This window comes from Choloepus didactylus, chromosome 4, assembly GCF_015220235.1.
Source record: "Choloepus didactylus isolate mChoDid1 chromosome 4, mChoDid1.pri, whole genome shotgun sequence".
In the NCBI taxonomy this organism is placed as follows: domain Eukaryota; kingdom Metazoa; phylum Chordata; class Mammalia; order Pilosa; family Megalonychidae; genus Choloepus; species Choloepus didactylus.
In genome coordinates, this window is record NC_051310.1 from 79,687,233 (window position 1) to 79,711,355 (window position 24,123).

Sequence of the window (24,123 nt, forward strand, 5' to 3'; positions counted from 1 at the left end):
CCCCCAAAAAGTGAATTAGCCTGGACTAGATGCAGAGTATGGGCAGGACACCTCTGTCTCTTTCGTGATGATCTGCGATGACTCCGTGCATTCCTTTCTTTACTGCTCGCCTTCTTTTCCCTGCCCCTCTTCTCCAAAGGGCTGGGACCCTGCAATATTCCATTCACCCAGCAAATGTGAATTGGAGTAGAGAGCATTTACTAGGAGCCAGGCGGGCACTGGAAAGTATTACGTGTGCTGATCTACCCCAAGGCCCCAAGCACCTAGAGCTTAGAGGGTGTCAGTGAGTGATTTGAACAGATGAAAGGATCATGAGTGCTTTGTGGAGGTAAAGTGCCCCAGCCATCGCAGAATTCCTCATCTCTGTGGTCAGCCTCATTGTACCCAACACCGAGCTTTCATTCTTGCAGTGTGAGCATTTTCGCTTTGGTGGTAGATGTCTGGTGTGGACAGATGATCTGTTGACAAAGGAGCAGATGTCAGTCTGGGTTGGGGGTTCTGGCATGTGTTTGCCTGTTCCCTGGTTAAAGGATTTCCCCATCCCTAGGCAAGACCCCGTGGTGGATTTTGTCCATGCTGTGTCCCTTTTACCCTGACCTTGACCCTACCCTCTTCTTCTAGAAGCCTTTCTGGCTCCTCACTCATAGCATCAGCTCCCTATGGGAGCCCCTATTACACCTGCCCTTCACCCAGTCCCATTTCACTGGGGCCCATATTTAAGTAGGTTGTTTTTAAATTGGGAACCAAATCAAGAGCCTTATATCTTTATCACATGGAAGCAAAAAGACACAAACGGGTTAGACTCGGGAGCTAACCAAGAAGAGAATGAACTGCTCTCTCCATGTCACAGAGGGGCCTCCTCGAACAAGGAGGCAAGTGTGGTTCAGATCCCAGCCCCAACGCTAGCTGCCCACAGACCCCAGTCATGCGACCTCTGCATCCAGGAAATTCAAAAATTAGAACCTCTTTCATGGAAGCCTTGAGGAGATTAGGTGAAGTAATGCCTATAAATCCCTTAGCCCCGAGTAAGCACATGATGAACGTTGGCCAAAATCAGCGTCACTGCTCAGTTACAGAACTGTATTAATGAGAAACACCAGCCAGCTGTTGAATCCCAGCACTTTATGGGTTATCCATCATTCTTAAGACACCCACCCACTCAGCCACCCACACATGTACACACACACCCATTTTTAATATAGGGCTTAACTACATAATTTAACCCACGCTGATATTTTCCAGGTAATTAAAGATAGAGGAAAGGTGCTGGTCTCTGCTAATATTCCCCTTCTTGAAAGAACTAGTTTGTGTAATTTATATGTATTTCAGGGTAAATTGAAGCAACAGAAAAAGCGTGAGTAGTCCCTTTCTAACCTCATGAATGTTTCTGAGTCCTCTATTGGTGAATGCCAGATAATATTATCAGCAGGCTAAGGATAGGACCTGGGGAGGAAAAGGGATTATGAAAGGGTTTCAGTGACATTCGAACCCCAAAGATTGGGTTACAGGCTCAGTGTGTGACTAGAAGCTTCACAGATGCCTGGCACTCAGGTGACTCATTTACAAAACCAGGCCGGAGTGATGGCTGGAAGTAAGAATAATGAAGTTACGTTTGATGGAGAGGGATGTAGGATGCTGGCTGCTGCCAGCACTTCTGCCTGCTAACCTGTACTGGAATTTAAATACCATTGAAGGAAGGGGCCTGATGAAACGTAAGTCAGTTATTTGCAAGAGGAATTCCTTACAGCATTAAGGGCCAAAATTAGCACCAGAGAGGCAATGAACGTGGCCTGGCAGGGGACAAAATCATGTATCCCCTACCTCGGACTCCTAATCTGCTCGCTGGAAGAGGACACCTCCCACCATCTGGAGACAGCTTTGCCCTGAATCTTGAGAGGAGGGAGGGAGAAATTTTCATCTCCACCTGCCCAGTGAGTTTTCAAGAAGAACCAAGGGTGATACGAGAGCCAATCATTCCCAGGTACCTTTAAACTGAGAGCTGGTCAACAACAAGGCTTGGTCCTCTGTGAGTATTTTCCAAGCATATGCAGTGGTTCTACCATGTCAAAATCACTTGAAGGCTGGTGAAAGGACAAATTGCCGGGCCCAACTCCCAGAGTTTCTGATTCAGTAGATCTGGGATGGCACCTGAGAATTTTGCATTTCTGACATCCTCAGGTGAATAAAACGCTGGTCCAGGGACTGTACTGAGAACCACTGACATCATGGTAATAGGGTGACCTGAAATTTTAACTCAAGGTGTATGGTGGGAATAGCTGGGTTGGGTGGATTGGAGCTCACGACTTGAACATGACAGCAGAAGCTCCACCAGTAGAAAGAGCGTGGAGCGAATCTGGGAGGGAAAAGCTTTCGGTTATCTGCTCTCCTGAGGGTTGGAAGGCCCAGAGCCCAGGGAGGGGAGGGGAGAGGTAACAGGGGCCAGAGACCCCAACCAAGTAGAGAATGCGGGCAGAGCTCTCCAGGGAGGCTGCAAGCTTTGCGCAGCTGCAGCGCTGGTGACTGGAGATTTGGAGGTGCCAAGGGGGTTAACAGCTGGATGCCCAAGTTTGCAGGCACATTTCCCATCTTGCTCTTCTCCGAAAATATGAAGGATGCAATGAAAGGGCCAGTTCATCTGAATTTAATACTTACAGGCAAGGAAAGAGGAGTCATTCAGTATGACAGTGACAAAAACCTTAGAAGAAATAACTGACCCCATCAATTTGCAATTTGCCACAGCCAGGAAAGAGAATGCTGAGCAGAGTTAAATACAGACACCTGTGTTCTAAGAAAACAGAATTAATAAGGGTCAAAGTGGAGCTAGTTCTGATCCCAGAGGCCAAAAAGATAAACACAGCTCAGCATGTGGGGGAAATTCTGCAAGATTCAAGTCTGACCCCACAATCATGGACAGACCCAATAGGATGCAAAAGGGGGAACATACATGGGGCCAGGGGGCTCCCCCAGGGATGAGCTGGACATGAAAACACAAGAGCACCTGGGGAGGGGGCGTGGGGCCAATGGTGAGGAGCACGTAGGTTGGCACCTTAGTGGACAAGCTCAGGCCAGGCGGGAGTGAGCCAGGCTTAGAAGGGTTCAACAGAGAGAGCCTTTGTTGCTCATTAAATTGTCTTTTGAAGTAAGGAAAACTGGGTAGGATACGCCCAGTAAGGCCAAAAGTGATAGAAAGCAAAACCTTGTGAAGGCAGGAGAAAGTACAGGGAGAACATGACAGCCCGAGAAAGATGGGAGAAGGTAGAATATGGCTCCTGAGGAAGCAGTATGGGTTGAGGTTAGAGAACAAGCATTTAGACCACTAGTTCCAATCTCATCTCCACATTTACCACCTGGGGACTGTGGGCAGGTCGCTTAGCCTCTCTGTAAAATAGGGCACGAAGACAGTACCAACCTTCTAAGACTGTCATGAGAATTATCTGAGTTAATAGAAATAGATTGCTTAGGGCAGTTCCTGGCAATTACTAGCATTTAGTAATGTTAAATATGTCATTTTTTTTATCACAATTCTGATGATTTTTTAAAAGTGCTCAGACCCCCATTCCAGGCTGAAATCCAGTCCAAGATGCTAGAGAATATTGCAGACGTTACATCTGAGACTCTGCTGATTGCAGCTAAGAAATCACGACAGACTGAGAGAAGAGCCAGAAGTATAGGGGCTTTGGGACTTCCCAAATGCATACACAGGCAGGTCCAAGAAATGCAGCTTCAGCTTGCTGGCAAAGCCAGAGGACAAGTCAATGATGTAGACAGACAGACTGTGTACATTTTAGAAAGAAGGCTGTGTTGGTGCATCAAATGTGGGAGGGTTTAATGAGAACACTCCATGCCTGCCTGACAGTGTTATTAGGGGGTAGGCCAGGTCCTCAGAGCATTTAGCAAGTCTCCCATGATACAGGTGGGCAAGTGGCCCCTCACTAGAGGCTTCCGGCTACCTCCAGACCCTGCCTGGGTCTATCTCCAGGGAGTGCTGGTGCTGGGTCTGTCCACAGCAAGGCCGACAGCTTATCAACCTCATGCCATGGGACTCTGGCCAGGGCTCCATGGTCGGGCTGCCCCAAGGTCTGAAAGCGCCACAGGAACTCAAGGCCCTGAAGCGGCAGGACCCCTCTCGGGACTGGGGCACCCCCTTGCTTCAGTCCCCCACCTGCTTCTCTTGCAATGGAACGGGACTCAGACTCCCAGCTTCCAGGCATTGTAAGGGTCTTGGTGATATCATTACAGGGCAGCAGACAAGGAAAGAAAATGTGAACTGAGCATTTTATGTCCAGCCAAACTATCCTTTGAGTATCAAGGTTTTAGAAAAACAACTTTAAATATGCAAGACCTCAGGTTACCATATGCATGAGTCCTTATGGAAGAATCTAGTAGAGGAGAGATCAGCAAAGGATTTCTGTAAAGGGCAGACAATAAATGGTTAACGCATTGCAGGCCATAGGGTCTCTGTTGAAACTGCTCATTTTGGCCATTGTAGCACAAAAGCAGCCACCAATAATATGTAAACAAATGGGCTTGGGTGATGTTCCAGTAAGACTTTGTGTACAAAAACGAGTAGCAGGCTGGATTTGGCTCTCAGGCAACAGTTTCTCTACCCTCATACTATAGGATGCTCTTTATCCAAACAATTGAGACTGGGGAAATTTTGGCAAAGCGCAATGGAGAATGTTTTAATATGTTTAATTTTGCATTTAAGCCTAAAGCAAAGGTGGAGATAGAATATGGAAGAATATGTAAATGTTATATGTTCTAACAAAATGAATATAATGCAATTAAGACAAATGGGAAGAGGCTGGTAGAAGAAGATGGTGGCATAGAGAGGAGTGGAAGCTTGTTTGTCCCCCTGGAACAACTAATGAACAACCAGGAACAACTAGTAAATAATCTGGAATAACTGTGGGGGAACAAATGTGACCATCCACTCATCATACACCAACCTGAATTGGGAGGAATGCCCGAGATCGAAGCATAAAATCTTTAAGTAAAAACTGCAGATCCGAGCAGGGAGCCCCTCCCCCCACAGCCTGAACTGCAAAGCCTCGTGGTGCTAGACAGAAGCCTCTCCCAGCAAGCGAATATAGCTCAGCTGAGCTCCAACTGGGGTTTTAATTAACAAGTGTGGACTGCTTGATACAAGCTATGAATCCCCAACAAGCACACAGAGGCTTTTGGTGACGACTGACCTTGTAGAGCCAGAGTAGCTCTCTGGGAGGGAAGGGAAGCCCAGAGGACCAGGTGCTGTCTCTGGCCAATGGGTGAAACTGAGGGTGACCACATACTGGCCCTGAAAGGGGCTTTCTCTCCCTTTTTCGGCTCAGTAGAGAAAGCCTCAGCCATTTTCAGTTCCCAACGCTCTGACCCAGACAAGGTCAGATGGCAGAGTCAGAGAGACTATTCAAATGCTAATGACCTCTCCTTAGGGGGTGTATCTTCCCTAAGAGGAAGAAGGTGTTGCCAAGCTATACTACCTGCCTTCCATTCAGAACAAGACCCCAGAGCCTGGGGGAAAACTGCCACAGGCCACAACTCCTTACACCAGTCTGGAGCTACAGGCTGACAGGCACCACCTGCTGGGCATAAAAGCACAGTGACTTGAGGCCTCACAGGGTGTATCAATCTTCTAAGACACCCTCAGGAAAACCAGATACTATTGCCTCCTTCCAAGACCTGAGCCTGTTCTGATCTTGGAAAACCTGATTGGGGTAACAAGGAAACCAGATACCTAGACAGCAGAAAACTACAACCTACATTAAGGAAAATGAAGTTATGGCCCAGTCAAAGGAACAAACTTACACTTCAACTGAGATAAAGGAATTTAAACAACTAATGCTAAATCAATTCAAAAAGTTTAGGGAAGACATGGCAAAAGAGATGAGGTGTATAATGAAAACACTGGCTAGAAATCGAAAGTTTGAAAAAACAACTGGCAGAATCTATGGTAATGAAGGGCACAATACAATAGATGAAAGACACAATGGAGACATACAACAGCAGATCTCAAGAGCCAGAAGAGAATACTCAGGAACTGAGTGAACAAGACACCTGAAAGCCTACACACAAAAGAACAAATAGAGAAAAGAATGGAAAAATATGAGTGACAGCTCCGGGAATTGAATGACAACACGAAATGTATGAATGTACAAGTCATGGGTGTCCAAAAGGAGAAGCGAAGGGAAATGGGGCAGAAGCAATAATAGAGGAAATTATCAATGAAAATTTCCCATCTCTTATGAAAGACATAAAATTATGGATCCAAGAAGTGCAGCATACCCCAAACAGAATAGCTCTGAATAGGCCTATGCCAAGACACTTAATAATCAGATTATCAAACATCAAAGATAAAGAGAGAATCCTAAAGGAGCAAAAGAAAAGCGATCCATCACATACAAAGGAAGCTTGATAAGACTATGTGTGGATTTCTCAGCAGAAACCATGGAGGCAAGAAGGAAGTGGTGTGATATATTTAAGATACTGAAAGAGAAAAACCACCAACCAAGAATACTATATCCGGCAAAACTGTCCTTCAAATATGAGGGAGAGCTTAAAATACTCTGATAAACAGACAATGACAGAGTTTGTGAACAAGATACCTGCACTACAGGAAACACTAAAGGGAGCACTACAGACAGAAAGGAAAAGACAGGAGTGAGAGGTTTAGAAAACAATTTTGGGAGATAGTAGCACAGCAATGTAAGTACACTGAACAAAGATGACTGTGAGTATGGTTGAAAGAGGAAGGTTAGGAGCACGTGGGACACCAGAAGGAAAGAGGAAAGATAAAGACTGGGACTGTATAACTCAGTGAAACCTAGGGTGCTCAACAACTGTGATAAAAGATACAAATATGATTTTACATGAGGTAGAACAAATAAATGTCAGCATTGCAAGGTGTTAAAAATAGGGTGGGATTAGGGAAAAATACAATCAAAACTAGAGACTATAATTAACAGAAACATTGTATTATGCTTCCTTTAATATAACATAGGCAATATACCAAAGCTAAATGCATATGGGGAGTGGAGGGATAGGGGGAGGATATGGGACTCCTGGCATTGTTGACATTGTCTGACTCTTTATTCTACTTTAGGTTAATGCTATCTTTCCTTTTGTTGCCTTCTAGCTGTAATGTTTTTTCTCTCCCTGTTTCTTTCTCTTTTTCTTTTGTCTCTCTGCCTTCTTTGACTCTTCCTCCTTCTTTGTGGAAGAAATGGAGATGTCCTTATACAGATAGTGGCAATGGTGCTGAATACATAAATACGTGGCTATACAGGGAACTGTCGATTGTTTACTTAGGATGAAATGTATGGTGTGTCAATAAAACCATCTTAAAAAAAATGGGTTGATGAAGAAACGTTGCGGGCACTGTATTGAGTGAAATAAGACACACTTAAGGACAAATATTGCAGGGTCTCACTGATACGAAATAATTATAATATGTAAACTCATAGACATGAAATATAAGTTACCAGGATATAGAACAAGGCTAAAGAATGGGGAGCGGTTGCTTATTATGAGCAGAGTGTTCAACTAGGGTGAACTTAAACTTTTGGAAATGGACCGAGGTGATGGTTGCATGTTGTGAAAATAACTAACGGTGCTGAAAGATGTGTGAGTGTGATTGAAACGGTAAGCTCAGAGTCACATATGTCACCAGAAGGCAAGTTGGAGGTTAAAAGTTGGGAATGTATAAAACAGTGAATCTTGTGGTGGACAATGTCCATGATTAAGTGTATAAATATTAGAAATCTCTCTCATGAACTAGAACAATTGTATGACACTATAACTAGAAGTTAATAATAAAGAGGCATATAGGAAAAAAATATACCTATTGCAAACTGTATACTACAGTTAGTATTTTAACATTCTTTCATCAACAGTAACAAATGTACTGTACCAAGACTATGAATCAATAATGGAGGGAGTGTGGTCAGGGTCATGGGAAGATTTGAGTTTCCTTTTTTTGTCTTTACTTCTTTTCTGGAGTAATGAAAATATTCTAAAAATTGCGAAAAAAATAATTGTGATGGATTCACAACTGTATGATAGTATCATGGGCAATTGTTGTACACTTTGGATCTTTGGATAATTGTATGGTATGTGAACAATCTCAATAAAAAAAAAAGGGAAGAGGAGAGAGAAAGAAAGAAGTAGAATAACCACATCAATTGTTGCCTAGACAATGAGTGGGAGTCAAAAGATATTGAAAACTGATAAAACAGATAGTAAAAGATTAGGAAAGAGGGAACTAGGGATATTTTACAAAGGCATAAGTTCTTCCCACCTGAAAACTTATGTTCACCCTTTTCTCCTTGCCCATGATGCCATCACCTGTATTCTCCACCTGTACTCATTGAAACCATGATGTGACAGCACTGCATCCCCACCAGCATGGTTAAAGTGAAAAAGGCGTATGATACTAAGTGTTGGCAAAAACATGGAGCAATTGGAGCACTCACTGCTGGGGCAAGGATAAATTGGCATAATCTGTTTGGCATACAAATGTTCATGACCCAGAGAATCTACTCCTGTGTGTATACCCAATGGTGTGTTCAACAAATGCACAAGAATGTTCATAATAACACTATTCTTAAGAGCCCAAAGCCCAAAACCATCTGCGTACCCATCAACAGATGAATGAATAGACTGTGGGGAAGAATTCTACCCAGTGATGCGAATGAGCCACGCTCTACCAAACATTGTGGACCAGTCTCACAAACACGATGTTAAGGGAAAGAAGCCAGACACATAAGACAAAAGATGCATATCTGTGATTTCATTTACGTAAAGTACAAAACCAGGCAAAACTAATCTACAGTGAAAGAACTCAGAACTACTGAGGGGGCTGGTAACCAGGAGAGGGGAGGAGGGGCCTTCTGAGGTGCTGGTGATGTCCCATTTCTTAAGCCAAGTTGTAGTTACATGCCTTGCTTTGTTAAAATTCATTAAGCTATAGATTTACAATTTGTGTACTTTTCTCATATCTGAGTAAACAGTTTACTTAGTAAAAAAAATAGCTTAAATACAACAAAAATAAAAGCCTTTAAATACCAACAATAAATGTAAAATTAAAAGAGCAAAGAAATAAACACCACAAATAGAATATGCATAGCTAGTATAATAAAATAATATGACAGTGTCAAGACCAAACATATTAGAATGGGGTTAGTTCACCTGTTAAAAGATTTTGCATTTGGCTCACAAAGCAGGACTCAACTGTTTGTTGTATGTGAAAAATAACCTAAATCAAATTCAGAAAAGATAGATATAAAGGATGAACAAAAGTTTACCTGGAAAATGTAAACAATAAGAAAGCAGGGATAGCAATCCTGCTTCCAGGTAAAGAGGACTTCAAGCTGAAATGTGACAAAGAATGAAATTCACAGTACTAAAAGTCTCAGTTCCCAATGAAGCTATAACTGTTATGAATATTTATGCACCAAATAACACAGCAACCACTTAAAGTGAAGACCACAAATACAAGGAGATTTAAGTAGAAACTTATAGGAGACATTAATACACCACTCTCAGTATAAGACCGATCACATGGAGCAAAAATAAGGAAGTATATAAAAGACCTAAACAACATAATCAATAAGGTAGGTTATACAGAGAAATATATCAAACACAACATCTTGATAATAGAGAATACATCTTTTTCTCAAGTGTGCATAAAACATTCATAAAATCTGATTGTATATTTGGTCAGAAAGAAAACTTCAGTAGGTTCCATAAAATAGAAATATTACAAGCAACATACTCTGATCACAAAGCAATAAAGCTAGAAATTAGTAACAAAATGAAAAAAAAAAACAAAAGCAAAAATGCACATTTACCTGGAAATAAAAATATACAGATGCAGGAACCTGCAGTCAGCAGTAATTAAAAAGCAGGGGAGCACCAGGGAGTTTCCACTGACATTAAACTCAGTCTGAGGGTTCTAGGCTATTCCTTCATTCACTTATTTAACAGATATTTGCAATGTGCCTACTATGTATCACGTGATTTTTAAGTCTGGGGCTAACCTAAGATTAGTGAGATGACTCTGCCTTTTGGAACTTCCTTCTGGTGGGAGTGACCAACAGGGAAAACAGGGCAGCTCAGCCTTATGGGAAGAGCCTGGGAGTGGGGGTGTAGGACGAGCACCCTGTTAGGATTTGGGCCAGGCCATGCCAGGAAGCAGTGGCCCAACGTGTGCTAGGCAGCGGTTGGGAGTGCGCTTTGGTGCCCATGTCCCCCCTCCTTAGCCTCCTGAGCAGGTGTCTCCACCAAGACCCTCAGTTTCTTCATCTAATTGGGAATCAAGTGAAGACTAAAGCAAATACCATCTGTGACACAGAGAGGTCCAGTTAGGGTTGTTTCTGTTGTTGGTTTACTCAAAGCTGGCCAGGTTACAACCAGAACACATATTTGTTGAGGCCACATGTTAAGGAAACAGTGACCAGCTGGGAGAGTGTGAAGCAGGAGAAGGGGGTGGAGAGCAAGTGGCCTGGATTTGCTGCCTTATGAAGAGCAGCTGAAGGGCTGAGTGTGTTGGCAAAGAGAAGACCAAAGGGAGACACAGAAGGGAATTTGGAGACCTTCGTCATCTAGAGGAAGAGCTTGCCTACTCAGTGCTGCAGCAGGCTAACGGGGCAACATCCCCAAGTCACAGAGTAATGAGCTCCCCGTCACTGCAGATACCTGAGCAGTCCCTGGCTGGCCTTTTGAGTGCCATCTCTCATCACCTTCCATCCAGTACTTCCATTTCTCCCTTTGGAAATCATCTAAAATGTGGACCAATCGGCAGCAAGTGTGGACTAGTTAAGTAATTTATGGCTCTACCTATATGGTGGAGTAGATGCAAACCTTAAAAAGCCACTCTTTGCAATGACTTTTAATAGCATAGGAATTGCTTCTACTATCATAAGTGAAAAAGCAGAATACAAAATGGGTTGTGTATACTATAGCATCAATGTTAGAGGAAGTACATTTACGGGACAGAATTAGAAGGGAAATATGCCTAGAAAGGAAATGTTGACCATGTTGCCTCTTGCCAGGGTCTTGTGGGGTTATTGGGTTCTCTTGCTTTATACTTAGTGTACTTAGTGTACCTTCCAAATTTTCTACAATGCGCATGAATAGTATATATATAATCACTACAAAGTACACAAAAAATACGGCTGTAGAAGAGATTCCTATAATGTATGAAGGAGTAGACCAGCTCCCCAGGGATCCCTGGAGACCAGCATCACATGGGGACGTTCCAGTTCAATTTCCAGTTTTCTTCATTAACAACCATGGAATTCAATTAAATGAAAAAGGATGTATTGGGTTCTCAACAAGCCGCAGGCTCTGTACTAGAAACTGTCCTTGCTTCTACAACTCTAGGGGAGAAGTACTTGAGGATCCACCAGAACCAAACATGGCAGGCCTTTGGGGGTGAAGGGAGGGAAGTCTTGACTCTAAGTGGCACCAAGAATCTTACCAATGTAGGAGACAGTCTCTCCTGTTCTCTAAATAAAATTTGCTTTTAATGAAAAAAATATATTTTGCTTTTGCTAACCTAAACCAAAATGAACAACCTGCAGTACTTGGAGAAGAGAAAAGACGTCCCCAAAATCAATCCAGCAAGAGTGGATTTAGTTGTTGTTTCTCTGGGGGCTCACGGAGGCAGAGGGCAGGATGGCCAGACTGTGTGGGAAATCCTTAAAGCCCAATTAGAAAGAAACACCTTCACTGACCACAGGCTCAGGAAACCGTTTGTAAGAGTCAAGAGGCAGCAGCCATGGCCCCGTGGAAATAGATCATCCCGACACCACACTTGCCAAATAAAAATCTCAAAAGCATACATGGCAAATTCGTGCCACAGGCTCAAGAAAGGCCAGAATAAAATTAATCTCCTTCCTTTCTGTTCGGAGGGTTCAGGAACACGGTTTCTGCAGCTCGTTACCCATGAAAATGATTAGCAAATTATTATTTGCGATTGAAAGTGGTTGTGGTATTCATTATTCCCACTTGTGCCAAGACTCAGTGCAGTAGACTCAGAACATGAATTATCCAAAACAGTCCAAAGCTCCTAAATATTTTTGGACTGGGTTCGCTGACTTTGGCCCAGCAAGCCTCCCGGGCCTGAGTGCCTAAGTGTCTCCGTTACATAATTTACTGAGAACTTAATTGAAACTAATTATTGTCTCTTGTCCGCTTGCCTGAAGAACATCTGCCCAGCATCTGCTCTGAATCCATTTGGTTGGGATGTTTTCATCTTTCAGTGAAGTGAAAGGACATGAATATTTTATTGGCGATTTATCCCACTGTAACTTTTTATAGGAAACTGCTGGTTGTTTTATTAGCCAGCAGTGTGAATACGCGCTGTCTCCCTGCAACGTGCTAGAGTCAAAGTTTATGGTGTACTCGGAACACGGTGCCAGAGTGAGAGCGTCAGCTCCACCACTGAGGGGGCGGTGGGAGCGTCGGGAAAGGTGCAGTGAAATCAGTGTGTGTCTGTGTGTGCACATGCATTTGTGTGTGCATATGTGTGTGGGTGGGCATGCATGTGTGTACACATGTGGGCATGTGTGCATGTGCACATGGTGTGGGTGTGTGTGCATGCACACACGTGCAGAGCCTAGACTGCTCTGTAATGTGGCTGCTGAAAGCCTGAGTGAACCCAGAAAGGAGATACTGGACAGTGATATGCTAACCATTTATGTTGGGTCCTTGTCCCCTCTGTGTGAGAAACAAGCAAGTAGGAACCATTCACCCCATTTCACAGATGGGAAAACTGAACCCAGGGAGGTTTCATAGCCAAGGTCACCAAAGACTTAGCCGGTGGACCAGAACCAGACTCAAACCACTTGACACTGAGGAATCTCTAAGTCATAGCAAGGTTGAGACACCAAAATGGATATTCTTGGGGAAAACAGTATCACTCAGACCATTTGGATAATCTTGGAAGGGCCAGAGATGGAAGAGAGCACAGTGGGGGTCTGAGCAGCAGCTCATAAGGGGGCAGGTACTTGCCTTTGGCCTCCTGAGAGAAATAGGGGGGTGCACCAAGCAGAGGCCCCTTGTTGGCAGCACAGTCCAGGAGAGGGGCACTGTGGCTAGAGCAGGGGGAATAAAGCTGGTTTCCCTTACCTTGATCTACCCCCATTCTGATTTTCCTTGGTCCAGCATCTTGTTTGTTGTTTGTTTGCATGTGATCCTGAAACCATTTGCAGTCCTTGTTGGAATGATGGAGGAGCATGGGCTGAATGAATGACAAATTATCTGATGGGGCCTTAAATGCCACACCCGGGATGTGAACAGACAGTGGGCACTGGGGAGCCACTGAATATTGTAGAGTGAGGAAATAGCACAACTGAAGCTATAGCAGAGGTGCACAGGATTGCTTGCAAGGGAAAAGAAGTCCGATATGGGGATACCAGCTAGGAGATCGGTGGAACACCCCGGGCAAGGGCAGCCATGGAAGTGGGGAAGGGGAGGCACATTTGAGAGCCCATGTGAGTGTCAGCTTAGTGGGACCTGGCCATGTCCCGGACATGTGGTGCCGAGCAGTAAAGGCTAGAGCCCAGATCCTAAACTTACATGGCTGGTGTCTAGAAACAGAGTGGCCAGACTTCAGCCATGTGGAAAGAGGGGTGGTTTGTGAGTGCGCCCATCTGGAACCTCATGGAAGGTGGGGCTCCCTCCATCCTTTGGGCTGTTGATCACACAGGCAATAGGTGAGGGCTACAAAACATAAAAAACAAAATAAAAAAGTTATCCCTGAGAAAAGGAGCCAAAATGAACCAGCTGTGTTTAGAGAATGGGGAAGCAGTAATCGGAGAGGCAGGAGCTGCAGACTCTGGGAAATCAAGGAGGAAGCAGATAAACCAAGGAAGAGAGCTTGGTAGCATCGAAATCATCAAAGCCATCATCTCTTTCGGAATTGTTTTGGCACGTCCCGCTCACCAAGGACCCTAGTCATCTTAGTGCAAGAAGGAAGACATTGCAGAAAGCCAGCTGCTGAGTCAGGATCCATCCTCCCACACATGGTTCCAGCCTGGATGTCTACACCCCTGGGAACTTTCTTCCCAAGTTTGCCACAGACATAATCCTTTGCAAGCCACAGCCACCAGCCCCATCACCAAAATGCAGCAGCAAGTTGCCAGGTAGGGTTTCGGGGAGCCTTTGGCAGGAGGGGATGGGGGATCAAATGTGAGTCTGCTTCCAGTTGCTGGTAGTTGTGGGTAAGTGGCTGGCAGAGCCGTAAATCCTCTTACCCGCGACGCCGTGCACCAGCCCCTTGCTAGCCCTTGCCAGCCCCTCGCCAGTCCTTCTCCGCCCCCAGTGTCGTGGCCCTGCTCTGCCCTTAGCTCTCCTCTGCCCCCCTTCCTGAAGGCGTGGAAGCTGGCTCACTCCAGCTTTTGAGAACTGCCCCTGGGAACATTTTCTGCATGTCTGGTGAAATTCTGGGCATTTTCCTATCCAAAGCGGAGCCGCCGCAGTTGTGGAATGCCGGGGAGGTCTGCTCACATGTTTTCAAGTTGAATAATTCTGTGGGGCGGACAGCTGGGAGAGCCCAGCAGGGACTTCTTCTGGTGTAATAATCAGGCCTCTGGGGTTTTGTCCTTCAGCTCCGTAGCTCGGGCCTTTAGTGTTTATTTCTTACTGACACATACAGACCAGTGTCTTGGGAAAACCATGTCACCGAGTTAATTAATCCGGAAGAGTCCTTTTGTTTGTTTTCCTAATCTTTTTAGGATAAAATGCCCAGGAACGGCCTGTTAAGCCAACCGAAAAGCAGACTACTCTGTGTGTGTAATAAGAACAGGACAGGGTTGGGGGGTTACTGCGAGCAATAAAGCAGTGGCCAGACTGTGAAAGCAAGCAAAGTGCAACCTTCACATGGGAGTTAGAGAAAAACGCTGGCCATTTTGATTGAGAGTCAGATCCGCCTCCTTCTTGGAATATCAAAGTGCAAAGTCCTAGGCTGGAGGCCACCAGGCCAAATTCCACAGCAGAATTTGTTTCCAACATTTTTAATTCAGGAGATTGCAATAAAAACCCTGGCTCTGCATCTTTACTTTAAAAAAAAACAAAAGCTGTGGCAATGCTTCGCCGGCATTGCCACATGGCAGCTGACGGCTGGGGTCCCCGGGGCTGCCCTCGTAGGTGGGGTCCCACGTCCTCAGCTTATCACAGTCATGGCCACCGTGGGCATGGCTCCTGTTTGTCCAAGTACTTTTCTTATGCAGAATTTCATATATGCAGGAAAGTACTGAGATTAATTAACACCCGCATCTACACCTGCTGATTGGAACAGATCTTAACAATGGTCCTATTTGCTTCACATCCTTTAAGTGATAATGCATTAGAGACACTTTGAAAGTCCTCTTTGACCCCTCCCCAAATCCACTCTCCTACCTTCTCAGAAGTACTCACCACCACCCCCCATTGGTATGTATGCTTCTGTTCTAGTTTGCTAATGCTGCCGGAGTGCAAAACACCAGAGATGGATTGGCTTTTATAAAAGGGGGTTTATTTGGTTACACAGTTACAGTCTTAAGGCCATAAAGTGTCCAAGGTAACACATCAGCAATCGAGTACCTTCACTGGAGGGTGGCCAATGGTGTCCGGAAAACCTCTGTTAGCTGGGAAGGCACGTGGCTGGTGTCTGCTCCAAAGTTCTGGTTTCAAAATGGCTTTCTCCCAGGATGTTCCTTTCTAGGCTACAGTTCCTCAAAAATGTCACTCTTAGTTGCACTTGGGGTATTTGTCCTCTCTTAACTTCTCCGGAGCAAGAGTCTGCTTTCAACGGCTTTCTTCAAAATGTCTCTCATCTACTTTCTGTGTTCTCTTCAAAGCGTCCCTCTTGGCTGTGTCAACTTGCTCCTGCTGTCTCAGCTTATATACTGTTCCAGTAACCAGGGACCACCCTGAATGGGTGGGGCACATCTCCATGGAAACACTCAAAGAATTCCAATCTAATCAGCACTAAAATGTCTGCCCCACAAGACTGCATCAAAGAATATGGCTTTTTCTGAGGAACATAATACATTCAAACTGGCACAGCTTCCCATTAAGTTTTCCTACTTTTACTACATAAGTAAATATCCATTAAAGAAGAGACCACTATGGCACGTTGTCAACAATGCATTTGAAACTTTATCTGTATTGCCACTTTAGCAATGGTGAACACCTTTTCTTTGCTCTATATTATTTTACTTTATGTCCATATTCTGCCATGGATGGGTGTTGAGGTTGTCTCCCGTTAGGGGCTATTACAAGCAAAGATGCAGGAAATATCCTTGTCCGGTATCCTTGGGCATATGCAACCTAGTGGAATTGCTGGCTCATAAGGTAAGCATGGCTTGAGCTTTATTCCCAAGAGGTTAGCTATAGTTACTGTCCCATCAACACTGGGTAAATGCTCCCATTTCTGCAGTGGTTGCCAAATTTGGTCAGATGTCTCAGTCTTGTCAACCTGGTGGGACTGCAGTGGTGTCTCATTATTTGATTTTGTACTCCCCTGCTCCATATTGAGCTGAGCATTTTCACATATTTTGCTTCTATGAATTCTCCTATGCTTTGCCCATTATTCTATTAGGCTCTTTGTCCCTTCCTAATTGACTGGTGGGAGTTCCTCCTCTCTCTTGGGTTGCAAATATTTTCTCTCACTTTGAGACTTGTCTTTTCATGGGTAGTGTCTTTGCGTAGAAGCTTCTGTCTTTAAACTTAGTTGAATTGATTAAGCCCTTAATTCAGGGATTGTGCTTCTTTGGCCTTGTTTGAGAATTCATAAATATATTTCCTTTCCAAACTTTTAAGGTTTTGCTTTTTTATGTTTAAGACTTTAACCCATTCAGAAATTTGTGCTCTACATGGTATGCATTGAGACAATTTATTTATCCAAAATGATAAATAATGTTGCCTCTGCATTATTTGTCAGCAAATTCACCCCTTTCCCACTGGTGGATAAGACCAGATTTATGAAAAGATAATATTTATGATAACCAAGATAGCAAAACAGACCATGTTTTTGGACCACAAGAAAATTACATTAAATATCAGCAGTAAAAAATAACAGTGACCCATCCTCCTCTATGCTTTTGGGAACCACAAATATGCTTATAAAAACTCATAGGTTAAAGAGGGAATTGCATAGGAAATCATAAAATATTCAGAGCAGACTAACAGTGAAACATTTTAAATTTCTTCATCTCCCTCTCTTGACTTGGAAGCTAGAGAATATATTTCTGCTTTTTGATATCTACCCTTAAATGTTTCCCATACATTTTAACAATGAGTATTTCAGTAAAGCCCAAAGTTATGCAGAATCGCTGTCCTCCTCCCATACAGGACCTGAGCACACCTGACCTCTCAAACCACCCCCTCCTTCTCCCTGTTATTATTATCTGGAGATTTGTTGCTACTTTTTTAAATGCAAAAATGTTTCCAGTATGCCAATAAATTAGATAAATTTGATGAGATAGACGAATTCCTAAAAAAAGACACAAACTACTAAAAGTTACTCAAGAAGAAATAGAAAATACTAACAGTCCTATTACAAGTAAAGAGATTGAATTAGTAATTTCAAAAAAAAACAGAAAACAAAAAAAACAACTTCCAACAACAATGAAAAAAAAGGTTATGACCTCACTGGTGAATTTTACCAAACATTTAAAGGAAAATTAATACCATTACTTCACAAATTCTTCCAAAATATTAGAAGGGGGTAGGGGCATTTTCCAACTCACTCCTATGAGGCCAGTACTACCTTGATACCAAAACCAAATGAAGGCATCACTAGAGAAGAAAACCACAGACCAATATGAATATAGATGCAAAAATTTTCCATAAAGTGTAGCAAATTGAACCCAGCAATACATTAAAAGGAAGATATATTCTGACCAAGTGGAATTTATCCCACAAATGCAAGTCAGGCAGTTCCTCAAATGGTTAAATGTAGAGTTACCATAAGATCCAGCAATTCTGTTCCTAGGTTTATACCCAAGAGAAATGAAATCATGTTTTCACAAGAACTTGTATCTGAATGTTCATAGCAGCGTTATTCATAATAGCCCAAAAGATGTATGAACAGATTTTAAAAAAATGTGGTATATCCATGTGTGTCGGTTTGAATGTATTATGTCCCCCAGAAAAAGCCATATTCTTTGATGCAATCTTGTGGGGCAAACGTTTTAGTGCTAATTAGATTGGAATCCTTTGAGTGTTTCCATGGAGATGTGCCCCACCCAACTGTAGATGATAACTCTGATGAGATAATTTCCACGGAGGTGTGGCCCCGCCCATTCAGCCTGGGCCTTGATTACTGGAGCAGTGTATAAGCTCAGACAGAAGGAGCCAGCTTCTCACAGCCAAGACACTCTGAAGAATGCCCAGGAGCTGAGAGAGGAGCTGCAGATGAGAGACAGTTTGAAGATGGCCGTTGAAAGCAGACTCTTGCTCCAGAGAAGCTAAGAGAGGACAAATGCCCCAAGAGCAACTGAGAGTGACACTTTGAAGAGGAGCTGCAGCCTAGAGAGGAACGTCCTAGGAGAAAGCCACTTTGAAACCAGACTTTGGAGCAGATGACAGCCACATGCCTTCCCAGCTAACAGAGGTTTTCCGGACACCATTGGCCATCCTCCAGTGAAGGTGACTGATTGTTGATGTGTTACCTTGGACACTTTATGGCCTTAAGACTGTAACTGTATAAGCAAATAAATCCTCCTTATAAAAGCCAATCCATTTCTGGTGTTTTGCATTCCGGCAGCATTAGCAAACTGGAACACCATGCAATGGATTATTATTTGGTAATAAAGAGGAATGAAGAACTGATACATGCTATAACATGGTTGAACCTTGAAAACATTATGCTATATGAAAGAAGCCAGACACAAAAGCTGGTATATTGTATATATATTTCCAGAATAGGAAAATCTATAGAGACGGGAAGTAGGTTAGTGGTTGCCTAGGGCTGGGGGAAGGGACATTGGGAGGATTGGGGTGGCGGCTAAGGGGTGCTGCATTTCTTTTTGAGGTGATGAAAATGTTCCAAAATTGATTGTGGTGGTGGTTGCACATCCCTATGAATATACTAAAAACCATTGAATTGTAAACTTTAAATGGGTAGATTGTATGATAGGTGGATTACATCACAATAAAACTATTAAAAACTGATTCTGCCACTAATATGTGGCCTTGAGTAAATTACTTGCCCTCTCTGCGCCTCATTTCCTCATCTGTACAGGGAAAGATTGCAGAGGGTCAAGTAAGTTAAATCATGAAAGTACTTAGGACATTGATGCTCACATGGGAAGTTCTCAAAAGGGGTTAGCTCATATAATATCTAGATAAAATATTTTAGAATCGTTTCTCCTAAAATCATATTTCAACAAAGTGTTGAAATATTTCCTTCCTCACTTTCTTTGTCTTTCTTTACCCAGAAAATGAGATCTAACAAATGGCCCCATGACTTTTTCAGGGAGATGCAGAAGGTTTTCAGATCCTGGCACATCGCCCATTTCAATTTTCAGGGCTGTACTAACATACTCAAGTGCGGAAATAAGTGGTTTCTATCAGGATTCAAGGCTGAACGTCATTCTTTCAATAGTCCTAAAGTTTTCACCCTACAAAACAGAAACAGAACTTTTTATACATTGCTGGTCTTTTCTTTTCTTCCAGAAAAGCTCATATTCACGGACCAGTGTATTCTCAACTCATTTTGCACTCCAGGTTCTCATTTCCTCCTTTAAAAAACAAAGATGTGAATATTATTACTTTGGGGGCAAATGTATATGAGAGCTCATAAGTCCCTGAGATCTAAATGAAGAAATGATGAGCGGCACCTTCGTGCGCAGCTGTAAAGCATCACACTTATTCCCCTGGCAAGACGTCATAGTCTGGCTTATTAAAACACAGTTGTATGTCTCACCCCCATCCTTCTTTTCTGACATCTGTGCAGTAAAAGCAGAGATGTATCTTCAGAGACTAAATGGCACGTGTTAAAGTTGTGTTGATTGTTCCCATCGCAGAGTTGTTGGATCCAATCTGGGAAGACCTGTGAGAGAGACTCGATCTCTGGGAGATACACAGGTCTGACCCTGCCCGGTGCCCTCCTTGTTGTTTTGTAGGAAAAGGGTCAGGAGAATGGACTCTGGGCTGGCCAGTCCCTGCTGTGCCTCCTCAGCCCGGGCTCACAGATGATACAGTCAGTGCAGCTGCAAGCCCCCAGAAAGGCCTTGTCATCCACAGTAAAGCAGAGCCAAGCATTTGCTTTTCCTTGGTCAACGTTCACAGCCCATGGACAGCTGCCCGGTACCAAGGAGAAATGAAAGGGCTTCAATTTCCAAGAGCCCCTCACCTGCCCCCGACATCTTCCGGGGGCTTCACCCATAGCAGAAACACCATCTGATGCTTCCAGCCATGCACTCTTCTTACCCCTGTTTTATAGATGAGGAAACCAAAGCTCAGAGGAGGCAAATACCTGGGCCATTACAAGGATTCGGTGCTCCAACAAAGGCCTGCCTCTATTTTTCATGTCTTACCTGAAGCATCCAAATTTCCCGAAACTTAGAAAAAATTCATTCGAGATTGAATATTTCTATTTCTGTTTGGATTCAGAATGTCCAAATATACTGCCCACTCCAGAGGGCTTTGGGGAATACCTGCTTCCCATAAAGGAACCAATGATGAGATGAAGAGAGCAGTATCTGATTCTCACCGGGTTGAGCACTCGGTAGAGATCTGTGAGTTAATCCTCCAACCACATTTTACAGACAAGGAAACTGAGGCTTGGGGTGATGAGGCAGAAGAGGACGGACTTGAGTCTGAGTCTGTCTGGCCCCTGGATCATGGAATGTGGGCTTCTGAGAGCATGAAAAAGTGTGGTTTCAGTAAGTTGGCCCCTCTGCCTTTCATGTCATCATAATGAGAATGCCTGAGTTCATCCTAACGGAGCCTGGTTACGTGAAAATAAAAACAGAGGCCCTGGATGGAGCTCAGATGATCCACCAGTTGGTGGACCCTGGGCAAGTCCATTTCCCATCCCTGAAGGGACACAGCAGTCCTTGCATCACATGCCTGTCATAGACAGGAGGCATGGAAACGAGATCACGGGCAGTGGAAGGACATGCATACTGTACAGATATAAGGGTTATTGCAACAGTGTTACAGCCTGTACCCCTGACGCCAAGTCCCAGGGAGAGACAGCAGCTGAGCCCTGGCCCAGGCCCAGTCCCCGCCTAACCCTCCCACACTCTCCCCACCTACTGGGTCCTGGGCCGACCTCCCTGCCAGCCCCCTGCATCCTCTGATGGCCATCTGCTCCTCTGCCTGGCCCACCATGACTGTTACACAAGCCTCCGCTATGAGCAGGTGTGGCCCTCCCAGACAGTCATGGCCACAGGTGGAGGCTCCCTGCCATCCTCAGGCCACACTTGGCCACTCATGGTGTTGTCCGTTGCACATGGCTGTCCCTCTGCCTCACACTTTCCCTCCATGCAGTGCACATGGACAGAGGCTCCTAGCCCCCTGCATCTCTTTCTCAGACATCAGGGCATCTCCAGAATGACTGTTCCTACCCTTCCGAGACATCTTCCTTATCTCGACCATGAGGTCAGACCTAGTTTCCAAAGGGTGGGCATCACCCCAAGATTGAGGGTCTGCAGGGCTGGCTCTACAAGCACCAAACCAAGTCCACAGTCAAGTGTCTCCTCTTCACCCCCCATTCAAGCCTGACTGCACAGTGCCGTCATCCCCGTTCCATCTGCCTGGCCACCGTAACCAAGTCCTCTCTTCGCTCAGTAACATCTGCTTGTTGCTAAAGCCACAGAGCACTTTCTGGGCCTCACCCAACCTGAAACGATAGACTACAGTCCCCTTCCCCAAACGCTCCCTCCTCCTGCCCTGCCTGGCCTTGCTGGCTGCCCTGACTCCATCCCATTCAGAGGCTCTGACTTGGTTTGCCAGAGCTGCTATGACAAACACCACACCACAGTTTGGCTCGTGATTCTGAAGACAGAAGTCCAACATCAAGTCTCAACAGGCCGTGCTTTCTCCTCAAAGTTTGTAGCATTCTGGTGCTGGCTTGCCACCATCCTTGGGGTCCCTTGGCTTGCATCTCTGCCTGTCACATGGTCTCCTCCTGTGACTTTCTCTAACTGTATCCAAATTTTCTCTCATTATAATGCCTCCAGTAACACGGGTTAAGGCCCACCCTGATTCAGTTTGGCAACACCTAAAAAGGGTGTTTGAAGATCCTATTTATAAATGAGTCCACACTCTGACTCACCATAATATATTCAAAGATACTATTTACAAATAGTTTCACACTCACAGAAACTCAGATTAAGATATGAACATGTCTTCTCTGGGTTCCATGATTCATTCCCCAACAGACCCACTCTTATTCCAACCCTTGGGTACTTGCATCCTCCTCATCATTGCCCTCTGTCCTCTTTTCTCTTCACCATCTTCAGGCTCCCAGGTGAGTCCTTCTTACCCTTGGTTTCTACTACAACCTTCTTGCTGATCACTCCCAACCCCGTGTCTCCAACCCAGACCTCACTCACTCACCCCTGATCCCCAGAACTGCACATTCAGACCTTCCCAACACCTCCACTTGGTGACCCAGTGGCCACCTCACCCCAACCCTCTCAACACAGCTCCCACCATTCTGCTCCAGGGCAGCTCCTCTCCTGGATTCTCCATCTCAATGAAGCTATCACCAATGTTCTCAGGACCCATCAGAATCCTGAGATTGACTGTTGCCTCCTTTCTCTCCTTGATCCCACATACCTAAAGCCCTGTCCATTCAACTCTTTCATAGCTCTTAAAGCAGTTCCCGTTTTCCATCTCTACCACCACTGCCCTGGTAGAAGTCCTCATCTTATCCACAAGAGAATTAGAGGTGCCCCAAAGCAATTGGGGGTATTCCTGAGCTGGCCTTTCCAAACTTTCTTCCCACCCACCCTTAAGTACCCTCCAAGGAGCCATCCTGAACTTAGCAGTTACACCCCCACTCTCTCTCCTTGACATTTGACAGGCAGCCTCCCTCTGTCAGAGCCCTGAGTCCTTGATTGGCCTTCACTTTGACCTTCAGGACCCAACCCAAGCACTTGTCACATGGTAAAGGAATTGCCTGCTTGTATGCTTTTCTCTCCCCTATGGGCTACCCTCTTGACTGCACCCAATAAAGGTGGGAATACTGAGCCAAGTGCCCCAGCTCTTGGTTCAAGGCTTGGCATGGAATTAATGCTCATGTGTCCAGGGGAAAAACAAGTCACCTTTTCTCCCTTTAACCTTTCCTATGGCTTTCTGAATTTTCTGGTGCTATTTCCTGTCATTCTTTTTATGCTGTGATGGATTCTGCATGTTACCTATTTGATGCTATGCCTAGGATTTGCCAGTCTCTTTAAGAGGTGCTAGAGAATAATAATCCAGTCATCTTATTTCCTTACTTCTATTAATTCATCTATTATTGGGAACATTCCTAGTGTGGATATTGGCACAAAGTACGTGCTCAGCCAATGCCAGATCCTTCCTTTTCACCAATTTTGGGAAGGGATCAAGTTGACCCGACCCCATGAACAGATCACCTAATAGCCCAGGTTGTGTTGAAATACAATGTCTCGCACTGCTTATTACTGTTTGAAGTTGTTGAAAATAAATGACTTACCAGTTCTGTTTTCCATTCTCTGTATCTGAGATTCACTTTCTAGTCAACATAAAATAACTGTGTCAGAAGAATATGAACTGAAGATGCCATTGTTTCCTTGCAACAACTAAGCCACATTTCAGCAGCTCTTATGAGATCTTGCCCTGGTTTCAATCTCCTCCAAATCCAGATTTGAATAGAAACTGAACTTCAAATAGAAGCTGAAATTTTTCAGAACTTTGAACATGACAGGGTCTTGGTAGGCAGAATAATGGCCCCCAAAGATGTCTGTGATGTGCTCCCCAGAAGCTGTGAATGCACTATGGTGTGTGGCAAAGGAAATTTAGGGATGCAGATGGAATTAAGGTTGCTAATCAGCTAGCCTTAAAATTGGGAGATTTTCCTCGATTATTCTGGAGTCCTAGTGTAACCATCAGGGTCCTTAAAAGTGGAAGAGAGAGGCAGAAGAAGGGGATGGAGTGATGCAC

At 44.4% G+C, this 24,123-nt stretch overlaps 1 protein-coding gene across 5 annotated transcripts in view; it reads left to right on the top strand.

Annotated features, from left to right (window-relative positions):
* ADAMTS17 (ADAM metallopeptidase with thrombospondin type 1 motif 17) overlaps positions 1-24,123 on the top strand; it is a 419,938-nt gene that overhangs the window by 364,323 nt on the left and 31,492 nt on the right. The window lies entirely within an intron of this gene.